This window comes from Bombina bombina, chromosome 6 (genome assembly GCF_027579735.1).
Source record: "Bombina bombina isolate aBomBom1 chromosome 6, aBomBom1.pri, whole genome shotgun sequence".
Lineage (NCBI taxonomy): Eukaryota > Metazoa > Chordata > Amphibia > Anura > Bombinatoridae > Bombina > Bombina bombina.
This window is the reverse complement of record NC_069504.1, coordinates 151,085,883-151,102,144: the sequence shown is the minus strand read 5'-3', so window position 1 is coordinate 151,102,144 and position 16,262 is coordinate 151,085,883.

The following is a 16,262-nucleotide window of genomic DNA, read 5'->3' as shown; positions in this document are numbered from 1 at the left end:
ATTGAAGGGACACCATCTTGGATTACATCATTTAAAGGAACCTTCATTCTTCAGTCGGCCGTCATTTGAAGAGGATGCTCCGCGTCGGATGTCTTGAAGATGGACCCGCTCCGCGCCGGATGGATGAAGATAGAAGTTGCTGTCTGGATGAAGACTTCTGCCCGTCTGGAGGACCTCTTCTGCCCGGCTTGGATGAAGACTTTTGCCCGTCTGGAGGACAACTTCTGCCCGGTTGGGTGAAGACGTCTCACGGTAGGGTGATCTTCAAGGGGTTAGTGTTAGGTCTTTTTAAGGGGGGATTGGGTGGGTTTTAGAGTAGGGTTTGTTGTGTGGCCTCGCAAAAGGCCCTTTTAAGGGCTTTTTGTAATTTAGTGTAGGGTAGGGCTTTTTATTTTGTTTTTTTTTTATTTTGTTAGGGGGATTAGAGTAGGTGTAATTAGTTTAAAAATCTTGTAATTATTTTCTGTAATTTAGTGTTTGTTTTTTTCGTACTTTAGATAATTTTTTTAAATTGTAATTAATTGTATTTAGTTTAGGGAATTTATTTAATTATAGTGTAGTGTTAGGTGTAATTGTAACATAGGTTAGGCTTTATTTTACAAGTAAATGTGTCTTTATTTTAACTAGGTAGTTATTAAATAGTTAATAAGTATTTAATAACTATTGTACCTAGTTAAAATAAATACAAAGTTGCCTGTAAAATAAAAATAAACCCTAAGATAGATACGATGTAACTATTAGTTATATTGTAGCTATCTTAGGGTTTATTTTATAGGTAAGTATTTAGTTTTAAAATAGGAATAATTTAGTGAATTATATTAATTTTATTTAGATTTATTTAAATTATATTTAAGTTAGGGGGTGTTAGGTTTAGGGGTTAATACATTTAATATAATGGTGGCGATGTTGGGGGCGGCAGATTAGGGGTTAATAAATGTAGGTAGGTGTCAGAGATGTTAGGGGTTAATAATATTTAACTAGTGTTTGCGATGCATAGGGGCAGATTAGGGGTTAATAATATTTAACTAGTGTTTGCGATGCGGGAGTGCGGCGGTTTAGGGGTTAATATGTTTATTATAGTGGCGGCGATGTCCGGTTTGGCAGATTAGGGGTTAAATTTTTTATTTTAATGCGTTGACTGAATTCTGGCAATTTAATAAAGACTCTACCACCAATCCAATAAATCCCTGGGCAGCCCACAAACCTTTCATAAGAGGCCTCCTAATTAAAGGGACAGTCAACACCAGAATTTTTGTTGTTTAAAAAGAAAGATAATCCCTTTATTACCCATTCCCCAGTTTTTCATAACCAACACAGTTATAATAATACATGTTTTACCTCTGCAATTATCTTGTATCTAAGCTTCTGCTGACTGCCCCCTTATTGCAGTTCTTTTGACAGACATGCAGTTTAGCCAATCAGTGCTCACTCCTAGGTCACTTTACGTGCATGAGCTCAATGTTATCTATATGAAACATGTGAACTAATGCCCTCTAGTGGTCAAAATGTATTCAGATTAGAGGCAGTCTTCAAGGTCTAAGAAATTAGTATATGAACCTCCTAGGTTTACCTTTCAACTAAGAATACCAAGAGAACAAAGCAAAATTGGTGATAAAAGTAAATTGGGAAGTTGTTTAAAATTACATGCCCTATTTAAATCATGAAAAAAAATTTGGACTTGACTGTCCCTTTAAGGAGAAAGCAAAGCTTATTAGAATCTCCAGCCAAACCATTAAAGGGACACTGTACCCAAATTTTTTCTTTTGTGATTCAGATAGAGCATGCAATTTGAAGCAACTTTCTAATGTACTCCTATTATCAAATTTTCTTCATTCTCTTGGTATGTTTATTTGAAAAGCAAGAATTTAAGTTTAGATGCCGGCCCATTTTTGGTGAACAACCTGGGTTGTCCTTGCTGATTGGGCAGCACCAATAAACAATTGCTGTCCATGGTTCTGAACCACAAATTTGCTGGCTCCTCAGCGTAGATGCCTTCTTTTTCAAATAAAGATATCAAGAGAATGAAGAAAAATTGCTAATAGAAGTAAATTAGAAAGTTGTTTAAAATTGCATGCTCTGTCTGAATCATAAAAGAAAAAATTTGGGTACAGTGTCCCTTTAACCAACTACAAAGGGAACTACAGAAATTAGAATCACTACATAGGGAAACACAATCCAAGACAATATATAGGCAACTGCAACTGAAAAGAGACGCCCTAGCAAAGATAAAGCAATAAAAGCTGCTCAGAAAATTAAAGCTAACTATTTTTTATTTTCCAACAAACCCGATAAGTACCTAGCACATAGACTTAGAGATAGGATTAAGACGCATTCAATTCCAGTACTCCAGAAAATGGAAGGTGCCTAGACATCCAATCCCCAAGATATTGCGGACACTTTTGCTAGTTTTTATGATAAACTTTATGATGGCCACAAAGTTAAGGATAATGACCAGACTAAGCAATTACTGACAGAGTTCTTACAAAAGGCCAAACTTAAGTGTATAAGTGCGGAAGACAAGGCAATATTAAATGCAGAGATTTCCATACAAGAAATTCTCAACGTCATAAAAGGCCTGAAAACAGGTAAGGCGGCGGGACCAGATGGACTGACGGGAGAATACTATAAACTGTTCAAAGTTGAGCTGATCCCACACATTAAGCTGGCAAGTGACCACAGCCTGTAGCCACCCCTGATGCCCGACAGCACCAGTACCCAGGGTCCCACCCTGTGACAGACTCCAGCTACCCAGGCTGGTTAGCTCTGCCTGAGGATCCTTTCTCTGCCTGGAACAGGCTGCTATGTAGCTCAGGAAAGTGATTTTAGCTGGAGCTCACCTAAATAACTAGACACACTAGCATTCAGGTTAAACAGGAACTGATTTTATTGAAAACACACACTCCTTTTATACAGACAGCTCATCTTGATAAGACCCTGGACAATCCCACTATTTTCCCGCCATTCCCGCCCCGCCAGACTGACCGGCGCCTCCATAGGAGCCACAGTCCCACATAATCTCAATACCTAGGAGTGGCGGTTTTGGGGTGATCCCGGTCCCCAGATTTCACAGTCCAAAAATCAGCATGATTCGTTACTGGGGACCGGAGTTACAGTCCGTTGAAGTTATGGGGTTAGGGGTGTCCAAAAACCCCGGTTCCTAAAGGAGCTACCCTCTGGCAATTTCCCCACCCCTTGTACTCCCCAGGGGCTACTAATCCCCAAAAGAGCGGAGCTCTGGGGCACATTGTTGCTGGAGCAACCTGGGTTAAATTTAGCGGGTGTTCTGCTCTCCTGTGGCCGACCGGGAGTTCCAGGAGCCTGGCCAGCCTGAGAGGGGATAGGCGGGTGTCCGTTGTGAGGCGGCAGACCGGGAGTTCCAGGAGCCAGGCCAGCCTAGGAGGGTTTTCCTGGTCATAAACCAACTCTTCTCTGAACACAAAAACAAGCCAAAACAAAGCAAACAGCTTCCAGAGATGGTGGTTGCTCTGGGGAGCCCAAAACCACTGAGAAACAATAGGGGTGAGGTTGTAGGGGGGTGGGGGATAGCCTTAACCGTCTGGTATCCGTGACATCTCCCCCCCCTCCAGTTCGGCAGACCCGGCTAGACCCTTAACGGGTCGGCCTGGGGCTGTCCGACGGTGGCCCTCCACTTCTTGGTTGCTGGGAGAGGTTATCCCATCTCTCCTGAGCTTGGGGCATCCTGAGGGGTTCCTGCTGACGTATATACCCTGCGCCCTGGGCGCAGGGATAGTCGCATAAGACAACGTCCCAAACAAGTTTTCTAAGGCCGGCTCCAAAACAATTGCTGTCCCATAAGTTCTAGTGTCCTTAAATTCTATGGTCACACTGCCTCTCTCTGTGACACTCTGTGACCCACCCACAAACAAAGCTAGTGCCGGTTTCCCAGCTGTATTCCCACCCCAGACCAGAGGGGGAGGTTGCTCCTTGGTGGGGCAGGTAAAGCTCGGGGCATGAGGCACCAACTGAATCCACTGTTATCCTCGTTGCCAAATGCAACGCCTGCCCCCTGTGAGAAATACTCCGGGACAAGAAAAGAATAGAGACCCTGCCAAGCTACTGAGGGGAGAGTCTCTTCTCCCGAGAAAGAGATCTACCGCTGGGGAGGGAGGTCTGCTACTTCCGCTCCATGGGAAACTGTGCTGCCGCTGGGGAGAGAGACCAACTGTCTCCTCTCCCAGAAAGGGACTCGGCCACTGGGGAGAGATATTGATAACCGTCTCTCCCTGCAAGGGTTTCTCTGTAAGGGGAGGGAGGACGAGTACCTCCGCTCCCGGGGGATGGCTCTGCCGCTGGGGAGAGAGACTGACTGTCTCCTCTACCGGCTCCTGGCTCTGCCGCTGGGGAGAGAGACCGACTGTCTCCTCTCCCGGGAAGGGGTTCTGTTTACAGGGAGGGAGGACGACTACCTCCACTCCCAGGGGATGGCTTTGCCGCTGGGGAGAGAGACCGACTGTCTCCTCTCCCGGCTCCTGGCTCTGCCGCTGGAGAGAGAGACCGACTGTCTCCTCTCCCAGGAAGGGGTTCTGTTTACGGGGAGGGAGGACGACTACCTCCGCTCCCAGGGGATGGCTCTGCCACTGGGGAGAGAGACCGGGTGTCTCCTCTCCCGGCTCCTGGCTCTGCCGCTGAGGAGAGAGACTGACTGTCTCCACTCCCAGGAAGGGGTTCTGTTGCTGGGGAGAGTTATTGACATTCATCTCTACCTGCAAGGGGTTCTCTGTAAGGGGAGGGAGGATGACTACCTCCGCTCCCAGGTTTCCTGGAGCTGTTACAGGTGCTGGGCAGAGGTCGGCGGCTCTCTGCCCTGTTGTCAGCACTTCTGATGGGGTGGCTCCCTTGTCCAAGTCTATAAGCTCAAACTGCTGTTCAGGATCCAGCAGCCCTGGTTCCCTTTCTCTTTGCTGCCACTCCTCCACAGTCGAGCTCCATGAATCCCAGAGGGCTGCACCCCAGATCTGTATGCCCCTGGCATGCTGCTTAGTGAGATCCAGCAGCCTCTTGTATTCCTTGACCAGTGCCTCTACCTGGTCAATTATAAAATCCCGATCATCCAGCAGCCAGGTCTCCTCCAAGAGATCCAGCAGTTCCTCTTGGAGCCAAGAGATATCCTCCAGACCCTGGTCTGTCTCGCTCCCAAACTGTGGGTCCTCTGTCCTTTTTGTAAACAGCAATCCAGGGCCGCCGAAGCCAAAGCCCTCTGTGGGGGAGCCTTCCTCCAGCTATGGCTGCACTTGCATAGCAAGCCAATGGAGGGCCCGATAGCCATCCTCCACCCACATCTCTTGCTGGATCAGTCTATGTAGAACAGCTAGCCATTCCTTCTTTGGCTGTTCTCCCAGGAAAGGCAGTCTCACGGTCCACCGAACCCGGAATCTCATGTCATTCGTGGGGAGGACCTTTCCATTTTCCTGCTCCTGTTGCAGAGCCTCCCACCAAAGGTCTCGGAGGGCAAGGTTCCTCCATGCCAGAACGTCCTGTTCCGGACAAGGATCATTTGTTCCGGTCAGCATCTTTTGTACTCTTCCTAGGAATTCTGCCTCCATATTTACCGGCTACTGTGGTACATCTCCTCTGTCAGCAGAAACTGTGTGAATTAAGCAGATCCCACCGCTGCCAGCCAATGTGACGGATACCCCGGCTACCCCGACTGGGTAGCTCCGCCAAATGGGTCCTGCTTCCTCCCTGCCAACTGCAGCTATGTAGCTGGCAAGTGACCACAGCCTGTAGCCACCCCTGATGCCCGACAGCACCAGTACCCAGGGTCCCACCCTGTGAAAGACTTCAGCTGCCCAGGCTGGTTAGCTCTGCCTGAGGATCCTTTCTCTGCCTGGAACAGGCTGCTATGTAGCTCAGGAAAGTGATTTTAGCTGGAGCTCACCTAAATAACTAGACACACTAGCATTCAGGTTAATCAGGAACTGATTTTATCGAAAACACACACTCCTTTTATACAGACAGCTTATCTTAATAAGACCCTGGACAATCCCACTATTTTCCCATAGGAACCACAGTCCCACATAATCTCAATACCTAGGAGTGGCGTTTTTGGGGTGATCCACTTCCAGGGTGTCATTTCACAGTCCAAAAATCAGCATGATTCGTTACTGGGGATCGGAGTTACAGTCCGTTGAAGTTATGGGGTTATAGGTGTCCAAAACCCCCGGTTCCCAAAGGAGCTCCCCTCCGGAAATTTCCCCACCCCTTGTACTCCCCAGGGGCTACTAATCCCCAAAAGAGCGGAGCTCTGGGGCACATGGTTGCTGGAGCAACCTGGGATAAATTTAGTGGGTGTCCTGCTCTCCTGTGGCCGACCGGGAGTTCCAGGAGCCTGGCCAGCCTGAGAGGGGTTAGGCGGGTGTCCGTTGTGAGGCGGCCGACCGGGAGTTCCAGGAGCCCGGCCAGCCTAGGAGGGTTTTCCTGGTCATAAACCAACTCTTCTCTGAACACAAAAACAAGCCAAAACAAAGCAAACATACAGCTTCCAGAGATGGTGGTTGCTCTGGGGAGCCCAAAACCACTGAGAAACAACAGGGGTGAGGTTGTAGGGGGGTGGGGGATAGCCTTAGCCGTCTGGTATCCGTGACACGGGCAAAAACCCAAAATTATGCCAGAGCTACAGACCAATCTCCCTGATTAATCAGGACGTTAAAATTCTGACGAAAATACTAGCGAACAGACTTAAGACAATAATACCACAACTAGTTCATCCCGATCAGGTGGGATTTGTCATTCATAGGGAAGCCCCTGACAATGTTAGGAGGACAATAGTATTGGCAGACTATCTGGTCGAAACAGGGACGCCTTCTCTGCTTCTTTCATTGGATGCGGAGAAGGCGTTCGACAGAGTAGACTGGGGATACATGTTTAGAGTACTGGGCAAGATGGGATTTGAGGGAGCATTCATGAGAGCGATTAGGGGACTATACTTGACACTGACTGCTACGATAGGGGCGGCGGGCTTCCAATCTAGAGCTATAGACATTCTAAACGGGACTAGACAAGGATGCCCTCTATCCCCACTGTTATTTGCTCTGTGTATAGAACCCCTAGCCACATGTATCAGAGAATCTCTGGATATATCAGGAGTAATCATAAGGGAATCGGAGTACAAGCTATCACTGTTCGCGGACGATGTGTTATTGACACTTACTAAGCCCTTGATCTCCCTCTCTAATTTATATAGGATTTTACAAGAATTCTCAGACATTTCAGGTTACAAAATTAATCACGAAAAATGCGAAGCTTTACCCTGGCTCTTCCTTCACACACGAAAAAGCTTATAGAAGCTAATTTTGATTTCATATGGGTGAAACAATCCCTAACATATTTAGGAGTCAAGTTATCAGACTCCTTTACAAAACTTTATAGTTTGAACTACCTTCCTCTTTATTAGACAATTAGACGGGACCTCAAAAACTGGAAAAAGGGCTGTTTCTCTTGGTACGGGTGTTTATCAGCCATAAAAATGAATGTCTTACCTCGACTCCTTTATCTTTCTAGAGCCCTTCCAATCAAGATTCCAGCCTCAGACTTACAGAAATTGCAATCGGAGTAATACTTTTTGAGGGGGGGATGCAAAAGCGAGAATAGCCTCTCATATATTGACACAACATAGGCAGTTAGGAGGGGTGGGGGTACCCAACCTCGCAGCCTACTACCAGGCTGCGAGACTAGCCAAGGCCACTTTGCTGACTAAACCATTCCTTGACGTTATATGGACAAAAATAGAGACTGACCTAATGCAAAATGACAAACCAGAGGATTTACTCTGGAGGTGGGGATCCAGGAGGGATGTTCCGCTCTACAGTTCCCCTGTCACTACAGAAACTATACATATTTGGAAATCCCTAGTTGAACAACAGAATCTTATGCCTACTAACACCAAAATTAGACCCATAAGATCCCTCCTACCTCCAGAACTACATAGACTGATAGGGAAATGGGAAAATAAGGGATTCTATAGAGTGGCAGATTTGACAGAAAGAGGTAGACTGCTGACCTTCGCACAATTGCAAACTAAAATACAACCATTGAAACTACAATGGTTTCTATACCTCCAACTGACATCTGCAATCCACAAATACGGAATAAATTTAGACACAGCTCCCTTCACCGCATTGGAACATATTTGTAAAACTCTTTACAGAGGCAAACGCACTATCGCTACATTATACTTTATGTTACAGGACAGCAACAATAAGCTCAAGTCGAGCTTGATTGACAAATGGGAAACAGAGCTGGAAGTGCTCCTCCCAAAGGAGGAGTGAGATCAGATACTTTACGAATCTTGTAAGGGACTAATTAGTGCAGACCTCAGGGAAAACTGCATTAAAACTACATTTAGGTGGTATCTAACTCCCATAAGGACCTCTCATTTTGCCCCATCCGGCACAAATTTATGCTATAGGAGATGTGGGGAAATAGGTACATACTTACATATGTGGTGGGAGTGTGCTGGAGTTCGGGATGTATGGAATCAATTGGCAGACTTCATAAGTAAACTACTTAATGAGCCCTTCTCACTCTCAGCACTTCAGGCACTCCTCAATCAAAATAACTCAGAGTATAACACACAGATTAATAGGTTCATTAAAATATTATGCACAGTGACCAGAGTCCGTATAGTCAGACACTGGAAAGAAGGAGCTCCAAGTTGGAGGGAAATTCTAGATAAAATACAACATATCTATAGCATGACAGAAATTATAGCTTGGACTCAGGGTACCACCAAGGAATTCCACAAAACATGGTTTTACTGGATAGCAAAAGGGAATATTTGAGGGAGGACTGGGGTACCAACTGGGTATCTAGCGGGATTGGGGCGGATGTACCTTCTTACTTCCCCAGAGAGACTTGCTTGATATTTAGCTGGTAAACAAAGACCTCACTCGACCAGGAGAAATATGGAAAACGAGACTTCAATTTATGACCACGTAATAATTGTTTTGTTTTTTTTGAGTTAATTTATTTGTCTTTCTGAATTTGTAATCACTGCCTACAGGGGTATGGAAATTAAAATCACAGGCAAACAGATACAATGGACTATATCCCACAAAGACACTTTGAAGCAAATACTGGATTAACACTCTGGATCTGTTTTAGAATAGGATCTCAGAATATAGAAGGTTTAGATCTTTAAAATAGGATAGGTTTACATTGCCTACATTGAATACCTGACTATGTGTATAATTACGAGCTGTTTCATGCAAGATCCATAGTTGTATGTTATTGTCATCAATGATTTGTTGAAACCAATAAAAAATAAATAAATAAAAAAATATATATAATTTAGTGTTTGCGATGTGGGGGGGCCTCGGTTTAGGGGTTAATAGGTAGTTTATGGGTGTTAGTGTACTTTTTAACACTTTAGTTAAGAGTTTTATGCTACAGCGTTGTACCATAAAACTCTTAACTACTGACTTTCAAGGCTTGACAGGAGAGGGTGTACCGCTCACTTTTTGTCAGACTCGTAATATCGGTGCTATTCAAGTCCCATTGAAAATATAGGATACGCAATTGACGTAAGTGGATTTGCAGTATTTCCGAGTCTGGCCAAAAAAGTGAGCAGTGAGCCTGTACCTTCAAGACTCGTAATACCAGCGGGCGTTAAAAAGCAGCGTTAGGACCTCTCAACGCTGCTTTTTAACCCTAACGCAAAACTCGTAATCTAGGTGATAGTTTGTTAAAAAAATGCTGCTGCAAACATGTTTTAAACAGAAAAGCTCCCAAGTAGGACTTTTCAAGTGTTAACTACCTATTTTCGAAATAGGAACTGGGAGGTTTCTCAAAACTGACACTTACAATAGTCCATTCACACCTCTTAAGGTTGTAGGATTGCTCTATTCATGTAACCCCTTTGTTCACTCGCCAAAGAAAATACTCATTTGCATATGTGACATTAATCTGTTGTCATCACAAGACATTCTTCAGGGTATCATCTACAAATGGCGTGATTTCATATTTCATTTTTCATATTTGATTGTATCTCTCACTTAGGGTCTGATATTCAAAATATTGCGGGCATGTAGAAAAATCACGGAAAGTCTTTGGGATTTTTTTTAGACCTTGTATTGTAATGTAGTAGTCTCTGTTTCACATAAAGAACACTATATAGCAACATTTCTGAATATAAAATTTGTGTTTCTAATTTTATTTTAAGGATCTTGCCCTGCAGACATCTGAGCAGCAAGGTTTTTAAATATAAGGTCCCAAACAAAAGTGATTGTCACAAACAGTACTGGCATTATGAAGATCTTTTAATCTCAACTTTCACAACTTTCATCATTAAATATTGCAATCCATATATGCACCACTGGTAACTCATCTAAATGCATTTTTTAGGTTATCGGGATGGCCAGGCTGTGCACTGTTTTTCTATTGCTATAAGGCCTTTGAGAACTTTTAAACTATATTTCTATTTTTTGTTAAAGGCCGGGTTACTTTCAACATGATCTGTAAACATGATTGCAGATGAAAGTTTCTAAGCAAAACAATTCACATCAAAATAGAACCAGGCTTTTAACAAACAAGAGAACTAAATATATTTAAAATCTTTGTGAAAGTTCTCAAAAACCCATATAGGGATAGAAAAAGAGTGCACAGTCTGGCCATCCCAATAAACTACAAGATGCATTTAGATGGGTTAGCAGTGATGTGGATAGAAATGGATTGCAACAGTTAACGTGATCTTCTGTAAAAATACAATATTATTAATGCCTGTACTGTTAGTGACCACCATGCCAGTGAGAGTGAGAAATACAATCAACTATGAAAAGTAAAATATAAAATCACACCATTTTTAGATGTAGGTGTCCTAAAGTGAGATTTCCTGCAGATCCCCATAGCAGTACATGATATTACATAGTCATGACATATATATATATATATATATATATATATATATATATATATATATATATATATATATATATACAGTACTATGCAAAAATCTTAGGCCACCATTAGATTTGTTGTTTTAGCAAAGTTTTAATGACCATCCATATTTATTTTTCGGTCCCTTTATTAAGATACAAACAGAAAATACAGGAAATATGCACACAAATTACAAAACCCCCCCCCCCCACAATTTTGAGAACAAAATGGCTTCTTCAGGCAAAAGTCAGTATTTAGTGTGACCTCCCTTGGCACTAAGCACATCTTGAACTCTTTTGGAGAGACTGGTTTTAAGTTTTCTGAAGTAATCTTCTGGTATATTTTACTAAACTTCTTTCAGCACTTCCCAGAGTTCTTCTTTAGATTTAGGTTGTTGTTTTATGTTGTTATCTGTCCAGGTGATCCCATACTGCCTCTATAATATTCAGGTCTGGACTCTGTGGAGGCCAGTCCATGACTGTCAGTGTTTTATCAGCTATTTTTTACCTCCAAATATGATTTCACTGCATTAGCAGTGTGCTTGGTATGGTTATCGTGCTGAAAAATAAAACCATACCCAATCAGGTGCTTTCCAGAAGGAATGACATGATGAATTAAAACCTGTCTGTACTTTTCAGCATTCATGATACCATCAATTCAGACAATATCGCCAAAACCACTGGGAGAAATGCAGCCCCAAACCAGGACAGACCCTCCACTATGTTTCGCTGAATGCCTCAAGCACTCATTCTTCCATCTCTCTCCAACTCTTCTTCTCACATATTGTCGACACTTGGACCCAAAAATGTCAAACTTGGATTCGTCACTCCATAATACTCTTTTCCTCTGAACTTCATTCCACTCTTTGTGAGCTTTAGCATATCTTTTTTTTTTTTTTTTTAAATATTTTATTTTGTGAAATATAAACATAGTGCATATACATTTGGCATCATTACAAGATTGTATACATGTACCGCTATATATGCTGTACGCACACAGCACGGTTAGCAAAAAATGAGAAGGTAAATGATGCGTATTGAAGGATATCATAAATGTAAGGGAAAAAAAGTGAAGAAATAAGAGAAGAGAAAAAAAAGAAGAGAAAACAAAACAGAACATACTGTGCTGCCCAACCTATATGAATATGCAAGTATTATGTGTATTGCTTCAATACCCAATATCTCGGTCTAATACGCATAGAATGAACCACTTTACTGCATGTAGTAGTTGATTTAGTTTCACGGACCAAATTTATCCTTTACATAGCCTTCCCATTTTATCTTAATTTGCAAATATCTATCTAACTTGCGCTGCTTGAGAAAATGATATTCTTCCAGAGAGATAGAATGGTTACATTCCTGCACCCATTGAGCCACAGACGGTACATTGGGGCTTTTCCAGTTCTTAGCTATTAATAACTTAATACTATTACTAGCAATATTAAACAGTTTAGTCTGTTCTACTGTGAATTTTTTAAGGGCAATGTGAAAAAGCCAGAGGGCCGGGTCCAGAGGAAGATTCCTATCCAGTAACTTTGACGTTTCTTCTGCAATTTGTCCCCATATAGGGATTATGTTAGGGCATTGCCACCAAATATGCGCCATATGGCCAATATGAATTTGACATCTCCAGCAGATGTCAGTGGAGTTGCTGAAAATGTTCCTACTACGTGATGGAGTAAGGTACTACCTGTGCAGTAGTTTCATATTTAATTCTAAGTGTTTACTGGATGTGGCGGACTTTTTAATTGCTGTGAAGATCTTGGATGCGTCTATATGTGAAAACTGCACTCCCAACTCTTCTCCCCATTTATCTATGAAGTGAGGTATATTGCCTGGTGCATTCTGTTTCAATAGTACATAAGTGATGGATAGTGTGTGTCTTGTTAGGGACGTCTTATGGCATAGGGATTCAAAAGCTGTTAGTGGCCTCAACATGTTCCTCTTATGTGGGTGTCCTGACAGATAGTTGTAGCATTGCATATAAAAGTACCAATTTCTAAAGCAATTGAAGCCTTCTTCAATTAAGGTAGCCCTATCGCGTAACTGGGTCTCATTCCCTAGGTGGCAGAGGCGTAACTAGAAACCACAGGGCCCAGGTGCAAGAATCTAAGAATGGGCCCCCCCACACCCAAAAAAGTGAATTTGATACATATAATTTTTTATTTTTTTTTAACATTTAACACAGTATTTTTTTTTAATCAGATTACATGTCTGCAAAAGGAGGTAGTACCCTGTGCCCACAGTCTGTGAGATGGTCTGACCCCCTATTACTGTATATAGTGACACTGATTAACCCACCAGTACTGTATATAGACCCAGCACAATTTTCAGAGGCATTTAAAGAGGACACAAGATTTTTATAAATAATAAAAAAAAAAAAAAAATACAAAATGAATATATATATAGATATATTTGTGCTGATATATGTTTGTGGGGGGGGGGGGGGGACTTGCTGCCCCAAAGAGAAAAGCACAGATGATTTAATCTAGGTTATTATCTTATTTATCTAACATACATATGAGCAAGTGAATGTAAGGTAGGTAATCATATTTTGTTGTAAATCTAAAGATTGCATATTTTAACTTCTATTTGCTAAGACATTTTTCCTCATTGCCTGCCATTTAAACACATGAAAACTTTGAGCACTTTAATAAAATGCACAGAGTGGGGTTAACCTAAGAAAGATGTAGTTCAACAATACAGGACCCTTTGCAGAGGAGTGGTGATATAGTTGGCCAGAGCTTAGGAAGATTGAGGCTGGGAGTCTACTTGACCACTCATGCATGCAGCTCACAGTATAATAAAAATGTCAAATTAGAACTGACAAAACACAGCTACCACTGCCCCCTTACCGTAGATAATCTTGTCTCTACTATATCGTCCTGGCTGTAAATTAGCTGTGTGCTGTCTCAACTTAGTACTGAATACCTTACTGGCAGGCTCAGCACCGCGCGCGAGGGAAAAAATAAGGGGAGGAGATGAAAAGGAGGGAATTGGGAAGTAAAATGTTTCAGGCTGTTTAAAGTGATTGTAAGTTTTTGCATATTAATTGTTAACTACTTATTCCCAATGTTATAAATCTGAAAACCGCAATAATAATATGTCAAAATAAAATATATTTATCATTATATTTATCTCTAAACTTAGCTCCGTTCTATGCATAGAACTCCTCCCAACCGTCTTCTTCCTGGTTTTGCCCCAGCATCATTGTAAGAGCTAACACCCACTCGATGACGTCGCTTTCAATCGCGTTCACGATCCGTGCTCTCGCTTTCAATTGCGTTCACGATCCGGGCTCTAATTTGCGCATGCGTTTACTTTTAGCATACAATACGCGCATGCGTTCAGCTATCAGTACGCTGTAAACCTCGGCACCTCGTTTCACTAGATTGAATAAATTATCCCTTCGAGGTATTGCGCATGCGCGAATCGCGGACGCGCATTGCGGTGGTAACATCATCCAGTACTTTCCGCATGCGCAGTAGATTCGCGTGACGTAGGTAAGAACCGGCCTGACGCCCCAGGGAAAAGAAAAATAATTCTAAATAGAACTGTCAATCAAAAAAATTATGTGGGACCATAATGTCGGGCGGAGGAATCGCCGATAAGAACACAAAGCTAATTATTAAATATTTGCTTTTATAATTCGATGTAGCGATTTTGATGAATGAAACTCACTATTAATTTATAAAATACACACTATGATGCAAAGCAAGTAGTTTGACTTTACATGCACTTTAAAGGAGCAGTGTTGGTTGAGACTGCACCACCCTCTGAAGTAACTGTGCTGCTGCGCCCCAGAACCCTCTCTCACATCCCAACTCAAAAATACAAGCTGAAGCTTATCAAACACTTCTGACCGCAGCCAGCCACCTTTACTTCATACATAGTTCTCCTTCTGCAGCGTGTGGAGGCATTGCTATAGCGCTGCCTGCGTGCTCTGTCAGATCCACTCCCAGTGCTTTTAGATCCTGGCCCCACATGGTTATATAATAAACTTATTTTATGGTCTCTTATAGATACAGACATAAATTTAAATATATTAATAGATGTTGTGGTGGAGCTTTTAACACTATGCAGCGTGTGGATGCCCTGTTATAGCGCTGCCTGTTCTCTGTCACAGTCACACTTCTGGTGCTTTTGATTTTTTTTAAAGACAAATTCATTTCTACAGATTTCTATATAGAAGTATATACCGGGAGTGCATGTGACAGAGAACAGGCAGCGCTATAGCAAGTCATCCACACGCTGCATAGTGTTAAAAGCTCCACCACAACATCTATTAATATATTTAAATTTGTGTTTGTTGGTATCTGAGACGGTAGACCATAAAATAAGTTTATACATATAACCATGTGGGGCCAGGATTTAACAATATGTATGGATGAGCTCTTCCTGCCGTTGAAAGTAATTTTTCTCCTTTTAGTTGATATATAATTTAAACACCCACCACAACAGAACATGCAGCTGACCTGTACAGTAGTACTCACTCTGCGTTACTGGCAGTGGCTGCATTCTGACATCTACCTCGCAGCTTCCTTCTTTCCCGCTCAGCAGCCGGCAAATGTTTCAGAGCGTTGCCATGGTAACCTGCGGCAACGCTCTGATTTAAAACTGCTGTTTCAAAGCAGGCACGCAGCCGCTGAAAAAAATACTGAAAAAAAAAAGTAAAACGTTTGTTGAAGAAAAAAAAAAAGTAAAAAGTTTGTTGAAAAAAAAGTTTTGATGTGCTGACTGCTGAGGGCCCCCCACAAGTGTTGGACCTGCCGGGCCCGGTCGCAACTGCGATCTCTGCACCACCCGTAGTTCCGCCCCTGCTAGGTGGCATATCATCAGCATCCTATCTTGTTGTGTATCGCTTTTAATTGTGGATAGCTGTCCAGGGGAAAATTCCCTATTGGAGATAAAAGAGGTAAGTGGCGAGTATGTGGAGGAAACGTTAGGAAACTCAACCAGGATTCTATCCCAAATCAACATAGTCTCCTGAGCCATGTGTGTAAGGTAAGTCTGTGTTGGTCCTATGGTCGTCGGTGTCCAGCACCGTGTACCCAAGTGTGGGCTGCCTGCTATATCTTGTTTGAGACGTACAAAAATTTTATGTTTGAAGTTAGTATACCAGTCCACTATTCTCTGTAGGTGTGTTGCCTTCCAGTAGGAGATCAAGTCGGGAACCCCAAGCCCCCCATTATCAATCGTCTGACACATATCTTTTCTATTTATCCTCGCATGTCGCTTATTCCATGTAAATTCAAAGATTTGTATCCAGGGCCGAACTGGGAAATCAGACCAGCCCTGGAAATTTGTATCTACCGGCCCAGCCCCGCCCCCTCCAGTCAAGCTCCGCCCCTCCAGCCCAGCCCCTCCCCC